We start from the raw sequence: 12983 nt of genomic DNA on the forward strand, positions 1-12983 counted from the left end.
ATCCTGGCTCTGCAACTTATTAGCTGTATAAACTTGGACAAGATACTTAACTCTGTGCTCAAGTTTGCCACCTGAAATTGAAAGTAAGGTATATGTTTCATGGGGCTACTGTGAGAATTAAAAGAGTTAGTGTGTGTAAGGCACTTAGAAGAGTCTCATGCATATTGCAATAGCTGGCATATTTTGATGATATGATGTTATCTCCAAACCCTGTGAGGAAATGGTTGAGAGAAACTAAGTAATTTGCCAAAATGACATCAATAGAAAGGGAAGGATATGAGATTCAAATGCTGATTTGTGGACTCCTAACATTTGTTGGCTTCTAAACCCTATTTCCTTTCTTCTTTGGACAAGTCTTTTATCATTAATTTTTAGCATTAATGCATAAAGCTCTTTTGTGTAGCTTGTCTCATTTGGTCTTCACGACTCCTAGGGTTAAGATGAGCTCCACATATTACACCTTTTTTAAAATTATTAATCTGAAGAAATTGAGGTTTAGGAAGTTTATGTAACTTAAATCTGAGCTCACAGAAACAAAGAAGTCAGTGCGGGTTGAAGTTTAAACATTTCTGAATCCTTAAAATTCTACTCTTCATTCATAAAGCAATAGAAATAAGGGAATGAATTAGTTAATTTCATTAACCTGTCTTTGAATCCATTTCCTCACCTGTATAATAGGAATTGCATAATTATTTCATAGGGTTATTATGATAATTAAATAAATTAATCTGTGTAAATCTCTTAGAACAGTACTTGGCATATAGTAAAAGCTAATTAATTAATTAATTATAGGTGTTAGGCAAGAAATCAAAGGAAGAGAAAGGAATTTTGAAAAAACAGAAAGTAAAATCTTTTACTGTTCTCAGCAGATTCAATGTCTAATAAGGTTTATTGCTTTACCTTTCATAATTAGTTTTTGCAATTCCTTTGGAACGTTTTTCTACATGTGATATAAAGATTTTTTCCATACAGCAATTGATTGTGCATCATTTATTGAAAACATTATCTTCCCCCACTGTTCTGCAATAGTCATTATTGTCATCTGTTAATATTTATTTGTGCCTTTTCCTAATCCATCACTATAGCCCAATCTTGCATTCCCAAACAAATATTGACATGCTTTGTAACATAATATTAATTTATATTTCCTAGAATTCTATATTAATGTTATAATACAGTATATATTCTTATTTTTTAGTGTTTTTATCTTTCCCTCTGCACAATCATTTTGAGAAGCATCAATGTGATAACATGTATCAGTAATGATAACAAGTATGAGTAGTATTCCATTATGTTCTATTCTATAATTTGTTTATCATCTTTTGAAAGTCATGTGAATTTCTTCCAGTTTAGGCTATTAAAATAAAACTATGAATAGTAGCATGCAAGTCTTTATATGTAACATGCTTCTTTTCTCTTGAGTAAATGGGGGAATGTCTAGATCATGTGATAGGTATACGTTTAACATTTAAAACGATTTTTAACCTTTAGTGTTGAAGATTGAACACAGGGCTGCTTTACTACTGAGCTACATCCTCAGACCTTTCTACTTTTTACTTTGAGAAAGGTCTTGCTAAATTGCTGTCACTGACCTCAAACTTCCAATCCTCCTGCATCAGTCTCCTGAATAGATATGATTACACCATGCTCCACAACATTTAAAACCTTTAAGAAACTACCAAACTATTTTCCAAAGTGATAGTCACAGTTTAAATTCCCACCTAGCAGATGAGATGTCTAATCCTCCTCATCTCTGCCAACATTAGGTGTCATCAGTTTTTTAAATTGTGCCTAGTAATTGGTGAAAAGCAATACCTGATCATCGTTTTAATTTGTATTACCCTAACAATTAATAATCTCTTACCTTTTCATGTCTTTGCTAAATGAATAGCTTCCTTAGTGAGATCTCTTTGATCTCCCCATTTATATTGAGTTACCTTATGGATATAAGTAATTTTAAAATGTTCTAAAATACTTTCTTCCAGTGCGTGACTTACCTTTCTCATTATATCAGTGAAGTCTTTTGATAATGTCCAGTTTATCATTTTGTTTTTATGAATTGTTTTTCAGGCTGTAGATAATATATCTTGACTAATTAAATTATTCTGTCATCTTTGTTCAAATGCTATTTTTTGCATTTCAACATCTATTGGAAACCAGTTGTCTATGTATGTGTGACCACATTTGGATTTCATTAATCAGTATATATATACTTAAGTATGTAATATATTAATTTGATCAATATAGTAGCTCAACAGGAAGTCATAATGAGGCAAGAAAGTCTAACTTTGTTTTTTTTTTATTTATTTTTATTGTAAACAAATGAGATACATGTTTTGTGTAATCATACATCTACACTGGGTAATGGTGTTTGATTCATTCTGTTATTTTTTCCTTCTCCCCACCACTCCAACCCCTCTTTTCCCTCTGTACAGTCCCTCCTTCCTCCATTCTTGCCCCCTCCCACCCCCCCATTATGTGTCATCATCCACTTATCAGCAAGATTCCTCCTTTGGTTTTTTGAATTGACTTACCTCACTTAGCATGATATTCTCCATTTCATCCATTTGCCTGCAAATGCCATAATTTTCTTATTCTTTATAGCTGAGTATTATTCCATTGTATACAATTTCTTTAACCACTCATCAATTGAAGTGCATCCAGGTTGGTTCCACAATCTGGCTATTGTGAACTGAGCAGCTATGAACATTGATGTGGCTGTATCTCTGTAGTATGCTGATTTTAAGTCCTTTGGGTATAGGCCAAGGAGTGCGATAATTGGGTCAAATGGTGGTTCCATTCCAAGATTTCTGAGGAATCTCCACACTTCTTTTCAGAGTGGCTGCACTAATTTGTAACCCCACCAGCAATGTATGAGTGTACCTTTTTCCCCACATCCTCGCCAACACAAATTGTTGCTTGTATTCTTGATAATCGCCATTCTAATTGGGGTGAGATGGAATTTTAGGGTAGTTTTGATTTGCATTTCTCTTACTACTAGAGATGTTGAACATTTTTTCATATATCTGTTGATTGCTTGTAGATCTTCTGCGAATCGTCTGTTCATTTCCTTAGCCCATTTGTTGATTGAATTATTTGTATTCTTGTTGTAGAGCTTTTTGAGTTCTTTATATATCCTGGAAATTAGTGTTTTATCTGAACTATGATTGGCAAAGATTTTCTTCCACTCTGTAGGTTCTCTCTTCACATTGCTGATAGTTTCCTTTACTGAGAGAAAGCTTTTTAGTTTGAATTTATCCCAGTTATTGAGTCTTGCTTTTAATTCTTGTGCTATGGGAGTCCTGTTAAGGAAGTATGATCCTAAGTCGACATGTTGAAGATTTGGACCTACTTTTTCTTCTATAAGATGAAGGGTCTCTGGTATGATTCCAAGGTCCTTGATCCATTTTGAGTTGAGTTTTGTGCAGAGTGAGAGATAGGGGTTTAATTTCATTCTGTTGCATATGGATTTCCAGTTTTCCCAGCACCATTTGTTGAAGAGGCTTTTTTCTCCATTGCATATTTTTGGCACCTTTGCCTAGTATGAGAAAATTGTATTTATTTGGGTTTGTGTCCATGTCCTCTATTCTGTACCATTGACCTACCTGTCTATTTTGGTACCAATACCATGTCGTTTTTGTTACTATTGCTTTGTAGTAGAGTTGAAGTTCTGTTATTGTGATACCCCCTGCTTCACTCATCATGCTAAGGATTGCTTTAGCTATTCTGGGTTTCTCATTCTTCCAAATGAATTTCATGATTGTTTGCTCTATTTCTATGAGGTATGTCATTGGGATTTTAATTGGAATTGCATTAAATCTGTATAGCACTTTTGGTAGTATGGCCATTTTGACTATATTAATTCTGCCTATCCAAGAACATGGGAGATCTTTCCAACTTCTAAGGTCTTCCTCAATTTCTTTCTTCAGTGTTTTGAAGTTTTCATTGTAGAGATCTTTTACCTCTTTGGTTAGATTGATTCCCAAGTATTTTATTTTTTTTGTGGCTATTGCAAATGGAGTTGTTTTCCTCATTTCCCTTTCAGCTGTTTTGTCGCTTGCATCATCATTTTAATTTGTATTACCCTAAACATGCTTTAGATTTATGCATGTTGATTTTATAGCCTGCTATTTTACTGAATTCATTGATGAGTTCTAGAAGTTTTCTGGAGAGTTTTTTGCATGCTCCAAATATAGAATCATGTCATCAGCAAATGGTGACAGCTTAAGTTCCTCTTTTCCTATTCATATCCCTTTAATTTCTTTAGTCTGCCTAATTGCTCTGGCTAGAGTTTTGAGACCAATGTTGAATAGAAGTGGTGAAAGAGGACATCCCTGTCTTGTTCCCATTTTTAAAGGGAATGCTTTCAGTTTTTCTCCTTTAAGAATGATGTTGGCCATGGGCTTAGCATAAATAGCCTTTACAATGTTCAGGTATGTTCCTACTATCCCTATTTTTTCTAGTGTTTTGAGCATGAAGGGGTGTTGTATTTTGGCGAACGCTTTTTCTGCATCAATTGATATGACCATATGATTCTTATTCTTAAGTTTATTGACATGATGGATTACGTTTATTGATTTACGGATGTTAAACCATCTTTGCATTCCAGGGATGAACCCCACTTGATCATGGTGCATGATTTTCTTAATATGTTTTTGGATACGGCTTGCCAATATTTTGTTAAGGATCTTTACATCTATATTCATCAAGAATAATGGTCTAAAATTTTCTTTCCTTGGTGTGTCTTTGCCTGGTTTGGGTATGAGGGTAATATTAGTTTCATAGAATGAGTTTGGTAGAGTACCCTCCTTTTCTGTTTCCTGGAATACTTTGAGAAGTTATTGGAATGAGTTCCTTGAAGGTCTTATAGAACTCACCTGATAATGTGTCTGGTTCTGGGCTTTTCTTGGATGGTAGTTTTTTAATGGCTTCTTCTATTTCATTGCTCGATATTGATCTGTTTAAATTGTGTATGTCCTCCTAGGACAGTTTGGGAGAAGCATATGTCTCTAGAAATTTGTCAATGTCTTCAGTACTTTCTCTTTTGTTGGAATACAGATTTTCAAAGTAGCTTCAATTATGTTCTGTATCTCAGTGGTGTCTGTCGTGATACTTCCTTTTTCATCACGAATTTTAGTAATTTGAGTTTTCTCTCTCCTTCTCTTTGTTTGTGTGGCTAATGGTTTGTCTATTTTGTTTACTTTTTCAAGGATCCAACTTTCTGTTTTGTCAATTTTTTAAATTGTTTTGTTTTTTTCAATTTCATTGATTTCAGCTCTGAATTTAATTATTTCCTGTCTTCTACTATTTTTGCTGTTATTCTGTTCTTCTTTTTCTAGGGCTTTGAACTATAATATTAGGTCATTTAGTTGTTGACTTTTCATTCTTTTCTGGAATGTGCTCCATGTAATGAATTTTCCTCTTAGTACCACTTTCATAGTATCCCAGAGATTTTGATATGTTGTATCATCATCCTCTTTGATCTCTAAGAATTGTTTTTCTCCTCCCTGATGTTTTGTGTTATCCACGTTTCATTTAATAGCATATTATTTAGTCCCGGTGTTGGAGTAATTTCTGTTTTTTATTTTGTCATTGATTTCTACTCTCAGTCCATTATGATTTGATAGAACACAAGGCAGTATCTCTATTTTTTTTATTTCCTAATGGCTGCTTTGTGGTATAACATATGGTCTATTTTCGAGAATGTTCCATGTGCTGCTGAGAAGAAAGTGAATTAGATCATTGACGGATGGAATATCGTATATATGTCTATGAAGTCTAGATTATTGATTGTGTTATTGAGTTCTATGGTTTCTTTCTTTGGTTTTGGATTGGAAGATCTATCTAGTGGTGACAGCAGTGTGTTAAAATCACCTAGAATTATTGTGTTGTGGTCTATTTAGTTCCTGAAATAGAGAAGGATTTGTTTGATGTACAGGGATGCACCGTTGTTTGGGGCATAAATATTTACTATTGTTATGTCTTCCTGATTTATGATTCCCTTAAGCAGTATGAAATGTTCTTCTTTATCCCTTCTGACTAACTTTGGGCTTGAAGTCCACTTTATCTGATATAAGGATGGAAACCCCCACTTTTTTACTGTGTCCATGTGCGTGGTAGGTTTTTTCCCATCCTTTCACCTTTAGTCTGTAGATGTCTTTTTCTATGAGATGAGGCTCTTGCAGGCAGCATATTGTTGGGTCTTTCTTTTTAATCCATTCTGCCAGACTATGTCTTTTGATTGATGAGTTTAGGCCATTAATGTTCTGGGGTATTATTCAAATATGATTTGTATTCACAGTCATTTGGGCTTATTTTAGGTTTTTAACTTGGCTTGGTTTCTCCTTTGAGTGGATTTTTCTTTAAGGTAGTTCCTCCCTTTGCTGACCTCCATTGTTGTTTTTCATTTCCTCCTCATGGAATATTTTGTTGAGAATATTCTGTAGCACAGGTTTTCTATTTGTAAATTCTTTTAACTTTTGTTTATCATGGAAGGATTTTATTTCATCTTCAAATCTGAAGGTTAGTTTTGCTGGATATAGGATTCTTGGTTGGCAACCATGTTCTTTCAGAGCTTGAAATATGTTGTTCCAGGTCCTTCTAGGTTTTAGAGTCTGGGTTCAGAAGCCTGCTACTACCTGTATTGATTTCCCCCTATATGTAATCTGATGCTTTTCTCTCGCAGCCTTCAAAATCCCTTTTTATCTTGAATGTTAGGCATTTTCATTATAATGTGCCTTGGTTTGGATCTGTTGTGATTTTGTGAATTGGTGTTCTGTAAGCCTCTTGTATTTGATTTTCCATTTCATTCTTCAGTTTTGGGAAATTTTCTGATATTATTTCATTGAATATGTTGTTCATTCCTTTGGTTTGTATCTCTGTGCCTTCCTCAATCCCAATAATTCTTAAATTTGATCTTTTCATGATGTCCCATAGTTCTTGGAGATCCTGTTCATGATTTCTTACCATCTTCTCTGTTTGGGCAACTTTATTTTCAAGATTAAATGTTTTTTTCTTCATTGTCTGAGGTTCTGTTTTCCAAGTGCTCTAGTCTTTTGGTGATGCTTTCCATTGAGTTTTTTATTTGGTTTATTGTTTCCTTCATTTCAAGTATTTTTTTTTCTTTTTTTTTTTTTTTTGAGAATCTATCTCTTTGTTGAAATTGTCTTTCACTTCATGCAGTTGCTCTTTCAACTGCTTATTGGTATTATCATTCATTGCCTGCATTTGCTCTCTTATGTCATCCTTTGCTTTGCGAATCATCTTAATCATGTATAATCTGAAGTACTTTTCTGACTTTTCTTCTATTATACCATCATGGATTCTATTACTATAGAATCTAGATTTGTTTGGATCATTTTCTTCCCTTGTTTTTTCATGTTGTTCATTTATCTTCCCCTCTAGCTGTGCAGATATGAGGTATTGCACATTTCCCCCTCTAGGCTTATAGTGACCCTACAGTTTTCCAAAACCTTTTCTTTAAGGGGAGATCAATATTAGCAGTGCCCAATTCAGACACTATGCAATCCTAGACCAAATAACCCCTATGAGGACATTAACAAAATTGTCATAATAAACAGAATGAGTTCATATATTATCTTCAGTATAACAAACAGATGTGCAATAAGGTCTGCAGTTTCTAATGGAGAACAAAGAGGATCCAGAGGGATGTGGGATGTAGCTGTTAATGGGATAAGAAAAGAATATACAGAAGTTCTAGATAATAGAAAGGGTGAAAGTATAATCAAAAGAAATTGGATGTTATCATGTAAAAAGGGAGAAAGAGACTCTGAGGGAAGAGGTATACAAAAGGAAAAGAGAGCAAGAAAAGTAAAGAATTAAAAACTTAAAATTGTTCAATACAGAGAAGAAAGAAAATCTGCACTATAACAGTCATATAGTATTCAAATCTCCCAGTCTTCAGTAGCCTGATGCATGAGAGGTACCTGACAATGAGCTTCAGGTCTCCAGCAGGTGTCTCAGGATGGGATTTGCCCCATCTAAGGATCGGAGCTACAGATTCCAGGACTATCCAAGATGGCCTCTCTGGCTTCCAAATGTGTTGGCAAATGGGGAGCTGCAGCTCAGAATGTGGACGTGGTCAGCTGGAGGTCCTGGCGGCGGGGTGCAGTTGGTCAGGCAGGGGTCCTGTAGGTCGGTGTGTTTGATGTGGTTGTGGGATCCTGGAGGCCAGGTGCAATCAGTCAGTCTGGAGTCCCTGTGATAGGGTGCAGTCAGTTGGTCTGGGGGTCCTGGCAGCAGGGAGCAGTCAGTCAATGTGAGGGCCCTGGAGGCAGGGAGTGATCAGTTGGGCTGAGGGATCCTGGAGATGGGGCTCAGTCAGTCCAGCCAGGGGTCCTACAGGACCTGGCTGTTGTCTCAAAATGGCGGCAGCCACGTGTAATCAAACCTGCAGGTACTGTAACAGTGAACTTCCAGGCAACAGCAGGCAGTTGGCGCTCCACTGGCAGTTGGCGATCAGTTTGCTGACTATCAGGAGGTGAACCTCATGTGGTAGGTAATGAATAGGTATAAGGCAGGTGATGGACAAGCAAGAAGAAGCAGGCAAATGGCAGATGATAGGTGCCTGACAGTGAGCAATCTGCACTCAAAAAAGGCATCGATATGCTGGCAGACTGCAGGTGATCACAGTAGACAAATGGGGTAAATGGCAGGGGATCCATAAGCAGCAAAAACTGCCTTACCAAGAAACAGATATCCTCTGCTTGAAACCGGAGTTACGGAGTGACAAGGAACACAGCCTCCCTGTAGTCCGCCATCTTGGATCTCCTAACTTTGTTTTTATTTTGAAAAGAATTTAGGTTATAGTTATTCCTTTGTATTTCCAAATACATTTTAGAATCAAATTATATACTCTTATACACTTTTTAGGATGAAATAAAAAAACATATTTTTATTGAGATTCCACAGGTTCTACAGATCAATTAGTGGAGAACTTGTATCATAAGAATATTGAATGCTCTAATTCATCAATGTGGATTAGAGCATTCAATATTTATTTAGATCTTCTATAATTTTACTCAACAAATATTGTAGACTTTAGGAGTTAGTATATAGGTTTTATAGATATCTTAGAATTACTGGTCAAATGTTTGATAATCTTATATTAATTTAAATGATATGGTTTCTAATTTCAATTTTGGTTATTGCTAGTTTATAGAAATAAAATTGATTCTTGTATATTGAACTTAAACCATTTCTTGAAGTTTTTCTTTTGAAAATTAGATAGTTGTGTAGCCTTAAGATGAAATATTGATTTAACTTTTTTGCATAAAGATTTGGAGTTTTCTTGATGAGATGACTTTAAATTCTGAATTGAGTTTTTTTTTTAGTAGAATTCTCTAGAAAATTCCATTTCTGTAGAGATTATCACTTTCTTCTCAAGACCCTGACACTGCTGCCTACCCTCCTTCAGTGAGACATGGAAACTGTCTCCTATTATATCTTGGTAGTCTTACATACCTTCTCTTAATAGTAATAGTTCCTTGCTGTCTGAAGTTTAATAACTTAAAGCTGTTATAATTTCAGCTTTTGTTATCTCACCCTGAGACAAAGCAGAAGTGTCAAATACTCCCAAAATATACTGTCCTTTATTTAAAAGAATATCTCCTTTATCTTGTCTCTCTACTGAAGTCACAACTTTGCACTAGCTTTTAAAAAACAGATCAAAGCAAATTATTTGCTTTCAATCTGAATTCATAGGAAGTGTAATATTCCCATCTATCGTTTTATAATCCTAGCATTGTTTACTATAAGAATGACTTCATATTACAGTTGGCAGCCTGATGCAAAAATACATTGTGTAATATCCTTTGGGGTTTGGTATGTGTTTAAATCTAGTATTCATATTCAGTTTCCAAGCCATATTATTCTCTATGCTTTTAAGTCATCAGTGTAGGTAAAAGATAAATAAAAAACATCCTTTTCTATTAGTGTAGGAGAAAATAATTAAAATCAAGGAAAAGTTATTTCCTCATTCATATCACTGATACATCACTGGATGAAAAATATTTTGTGTTCAGTCTTCTACCCTATTCCTATATGATACCAGTAAATGTAGATTCAAACTCCTCATCAAAAGATTTTTAAAGTTAATGACTAGCAAGAAGAACAAACCTCATTCTCAGTGAGTTCCCCAAACCAAAGTTACATATAATTGAGGAAAAATTATAAGTTCATCTCATGTCTCAGATAAAATACATATATTGATATTGCTAATTGTGATCTATATCTATATGTATATAGACTAAAACATGTGAATCAAGGATGTGGTCAGAATTGGGGAGTAAAAATTATTTTAAAAGTCATAAAATTTTGTATTCACGCATAAGGAAGAATGGAAGTATGACTTTTGCTAGTAAATGGATGGAACTGAAGAACATCATGCTAAGTGAAATAAGCCAGATCTAGAAAGTCAAGGGTCAAATATTTGTTCTCATATGAGGAAGCTAGAGCAAAATAAGGGGAAGAAAAAATGGGGTGGGGAAGAATCCCATAGTAGTAGAAGAGGGATTAATAAAGTAAAGCAAGGAGATTGATTGGAAAAGGAAGGAATGTTGGAATGAAAAAGACCAAACTGTCCTATGTATATATGTGAATATACCATAGGAAATCTCATCTTTATGTATAGCTATAATACACCAATTAAAAAAAAAAAGAAAAACTAGTAGGGAACTAGAGGAGGGAGAAGAAGAGGGAAAGGGGAAGTACTGAGGACAGAATTGAAACAAATTAAATTCATACTTGCATAATTATATCAAAATGAACCTCCATATTATGTATGCACTAATAAAAAAGTCAGGTTCAGTTCCTGTCCTACAACTTTGAACAGGTTATTTGACAATGAGTATATTAAAACTTCTATAAAGTCTTTGTGACTTTTATCTATGAAAGAGAAAAAGTATTTTTACGATTTTGTAAATTGTAAGGAAACACAAAGATAAAGTCAACATAGACTCATAATATTGTTGTTTATAATTTGCAATCTAATTATAGTCCTAATTTTTATCCCCTTTCAGTCTTGGACTGAGAATAGCATAAAATTATATAATCTTTAGAAACAGAGAAGTTAAGCATATTGGATTTCAGGGAAAAAATGGGCTTGAATGCTATCCATGTATTTTATAAAAATAGAATCTGAAGGCAACACATCATTAATGGCTTTGAGTGGTAAAAATATGAGAAAAATTTAGGTGTGTAATTTAATTCCTGTCCAAACACATCTGATTATTCCTAAGCAAACTGAAGTTAGAAGTATTTTGAAGTAAATGTACACATAAAAACAACAATTTTTTCTCATGCAACTGTAACTTTCATAACATCAAACCAGATGTTTATAAACATCAAATCAGAAAGTTCAGAATACTGTATACTGAAATCAATATATGTAAGTGGCATTTCCAGATCAAACACACTTTTCATACTATACAACTTTTGGAACCACATTTTTTTTCTATTTTATAAATATTTTCTTGAATAAACAAATTTTATTCTTCAGGGAGCATGTTGTCAATAGGAACAATAGCACTGCATTGAGGTCACAAAGCAAAGTGTGGTTCCCATTCTGTGTTTTCTCACTTAAAATTCATGCAGTGGTATTAGTGAATGTGGATACAATCTCCTAATCAAAAGACGTATGAATCTAACCCTCAGTGAATGTCACCAGTTCCACAAGCCAAATCTTAGTATTAATTGAGAAAAATTACATTTATATTGCCTCTTAGATAAAATATAAATAATAATTTTGCAAATCATGATCTACATCTCTATCTCTATAGACTAAAATGCACGGATCAAGGATGCAGTAAGTTTTGGGGAGTAAAAGATGTGTTGTCTTCACTAAGAAATCCTCGGTGAAGACAGCAAGTCAAATCATAACACAGACTCTCCTGCTTCCAAATTAGATCTAGACAGCGAGGTTGAAAGCAGGATACACAGTCCCTGACAGTGGTGGCCAGAAGCAAAAACTGGAGGTGCTAGAGAAGTTAGGCAAAGTTACCTGTGCCCTCCCCTACTCAGCAATTGTGGTGGGAAAAGGGGATGAACTGACAAAATCCAGATTACTCTTACTGATCCAATTTTTGAAGGAAAATAGGAAAAAGAAAGATGCTTCAAGAAATAATTTCTGGAGCCCCAGGAACAATATCAAAGTTGAAATCTTCCACTTAAAAACACATTTTGTTAGGTGTGGGGCCCCAAAGAGCTTGTAAATTTATCTTTATGAAATGGAAGGAAAAAAAAAGTGAACAAAGAATTTTCATAAGCATCAAAAGCTCATTATTTTCAGGAATATGTAGATGTAAAATGTGTCAGTCCAATGCAATAATGCACACCTATAATCTCAGCTATTTGGGAGGCCGAGACAGGAGAAACTCATGGACACAGGGATTTAAGTCCAGCCTGGGAAATACAGAGGAACCTATCTCTCTAAAAAATTGCATCTGCAAGTCTTTGGATATTCCTTCTTTGGGTGAGTGTAATCCTCTTTTGCTTAAATGATTATTCCAAGCCTATTCCATTGGCTAACTGTTGTGTACTTGTTGGGGACAGATAGTTGTTCTTGTTAATTCATAGATCTGTAGATCAAAAAAAGTCATGATTGAATAGGTATATTTAAGTAATTATTCTGAATGGGGTCATTCATACCTAGGTCTAATTTAGGTACCCATATTCCTGCAGTTTAAGCTGAGAGCATAAAGAGATGAAGATTTGGAGGTTTTGGAAGAGATAAGTGCTTTTTGCTTGTGAGAAGAATGCAAATAATTGAAGTTCAGTAGGTTGACTTTGGTAATTCTAAACTCTGTAGACTGACTCTCCCTCTGATAGAGCCTAATTCCCTGCATTTGGATGTGGTCTATATTTAGTGACTTACTTTTACTGAATAGATTCTGGCAGATATGAAGAAGTAAACCTCCCCTTGTACATAAAGGAAGATTTGTGATTTTTCCATCATTCTCTCTCTA

Source organism: Sciurus carolinensis, chromosome 3, assembly GCF_902686445.1.
Source record: "Sciurus carolinensis chromosome 3, mSciCar1.2, whole genome shotgun sequence".
In the NCBI taxonomy this organism is placed as follows: Eukaryota; Metazoa; Chordata; class Mammalia; order Rodentia; family Sciuridae; genus Sciurus; species Sciurus carolinensis.